General features: G+C 27.6%; 1 protein-coding gene across 9 annotated transcripts in view; it reads left to right on the top strand.

Annotated features, from left to right (window-relative positions):
• The window catches only part of LOC111676593 (ankyrin-3), a 96,610-nt gene that overhangs the window by 81,070 nt on the left and 13,189 nt on the right, over positions 1-2,351 (top strand). The gene's annotated exons all lie outside the window — the stretch shown is intronic.

Below are 2,351 nucleotides of genomic sequence, written 5' to 3'. Positions count from 1 at the left end.
GTGAGTTTATATTTTCGATTTTTTTTCAACTCTTCAACATGTTTAATTCATATCCTATTGTATGAGTTGTAAATTTTCTAATATTACAACAGTTGAACATTTTATACAAACACTTTTCCTATGATAAGAATATCGTAAATGCGTCAGGGTTGGAAATATTGGTACTACAATTTGTACGATAGATTATGAATTAAATATTAATTTTTTCATTTCGTTATTTCGTAGATTTAATTTTTTGCTATATGCTTTTTTCGCTTGAAATGTTTAATTTATTGTAAATAGTTTAATAACATCAAAGATTCATATGTATATATAATAATTTTGCATATTGCTTGTAATTTTATTTTCTAGACGCAATTAGAGCTTCATATGTATGTATAAGTATTCTCGTTAGTTTATTTAAGATAATATAAAAATGATTAATAATAGTATAAACTATTAAATATTTTGTATAATACATATACATAAAATAACTCCTTAATTTAAATAATAATTTCTGGTTCCTTAAAACCTTACAATTTGCATATTACATTTCATATAAAATTCCTTTCATAGCGTACATACAAGACTTTTTCAGATAAATTAAATAAGTATATACTACCTGCCTTATTCATAATAATTTATCAAAGGTTTATTGAACAAATTTTGTATGAAAAGTTGTTTTATAAACCTGTGATAAATTATTATGAAATTTGTTTATGCAAAATAACTTAAATTATTTTTTTATTATATTATATAATATAAATGTTCTTAAATTGTTGTTCGAAACTTTAAGTTTAAGAGCTTAACACTTTTCATTATAAGATTCAAAACTTATTACATGTCTAAATCATTTACAATCTGAATATGTCCTTTTGCCTAAGCGAAGTAAGTAGGGTGGCTCCATCGCATTAATAAAGTTTAGTTTACGCTTTTCAAACCTTTTATGCTTTACAAGCTGCAAGTTGCACACCACACGTCATTTTGATCTTTTATTTAAGGTTTTCAGCCTATCACTGTTTTAAAAATCAAAATTTTTGTTCATTATACCCTCTACCACCATCAGTGGTGATAGAGGGTATATTTCAGTTTGTCATTCCATGTGTAACACCAAGAAATATTCATCTAAGACCCAACAAAGTATATATATATTGTGGGTCCTTGTGAAATTCTGAGATGATTTAACTATGTCGGTCTGTCGGTCTGTCTGTCTGCCTAAAACACGTTCACGTTAATACATACTAAGTAAAGGAAGTTAGACAAATTCACCCAAAATATTGACTATTGTTCTAAGCAGTTTGGTATTGAAAAGCAACATCGGTTAACCACGTAAAAAGTTATGAATAAAAATTTCAGACTATCTCGAAAAAAATACATATTTTTGTAATTCTTAAGTAGTTTTTTCAGAAACTACAAAAAATATTTTAATGAATTTTGTCGCACATAATCTATTTCTGTTAGAAATAAAATATATATCTTAAAAATCATAACAATTGATTCAAAATTACCCATAGCCCTCATACAAAGGTACATATTCCAGAAAATTAGTTTACCGTTAATAACTCCCTCAAATACATCGGTATAAACACAATATTTTGTACACGTAAATATAGTATGAGCAGAAATTAGACTACCGAAGAAGATCTGTAAATCCGAAAATCACTTAAACGCACATATTTTATTGAATTAAAAAAGTTATCGGACCTGAAAATGTTTTGTGTTTACAAAAATACTTCTGCCAATCGCCGCATCGGTCTATTATAGGTCCACTATAGAAAATCAATTAAACGCACATATTTTATTCATTAATAATGATATTTTGATATAATTCTACACAAAAACGTTTTGTCTATATATGTATCAATCTACAGATTTTTTTCTGGATAGGACCGTAAGTAATAGGTCACTTTCGAAATTCACTTAATAGGAAATTTTTTTTTGAATTATAAAGTCATCGAGATAAAATTCGACATGAATATGTTTCGAGTATATATAAATCATTCCACCAATTTTGTCCGTATTGGTCCATTATTGGTCAGAGCTAACATATAACGTTCATTTCCGAAAATCACTTAAACGCACATGTTTCATAGATTAGCTAATGTATTCGACATTCGACACAAAATCGTTTTGTCTATATATGAATCACCTTACAAAACTTTTTCCGGATCGGTTCATTTGTCATGGCTTTCATACTTCACTTTCACTCAAACGCATATATATCATTGATTTATAAAGTTATAAGGCTATAATTCGACTTGCGTATGTTTTGTGTGCATTTAAACCATTCTACCAATTTTTTTCGGATAGGACCGTAATTGATCGTAGCTCCCAGAAAAGGTCCACTTCCGAAAAAAGCAATTATTGTACGA

This window comes from Lucilia cuprina, chromosome 5 (genome assembly GCF_022045245.1).
Source record: "Lucilia cuprina isolate Lc7/37 chromosome 5, ASM2204524v1, whole genome shotgun sequence".
In the NCBI taxonomy this organism is placed as follows: domain Eukaryota; kingdom Metazoa; phylum Arthropoda; class Insecta; order Diptera; family Calliphoridae; genus Lucilia; species Lucilia cuprina.
The sequence above is the reverse complement of the archived record's forward strand: the minus strand, read 5'-3'. Positions and strand labels throughout refer to the sequence as shown.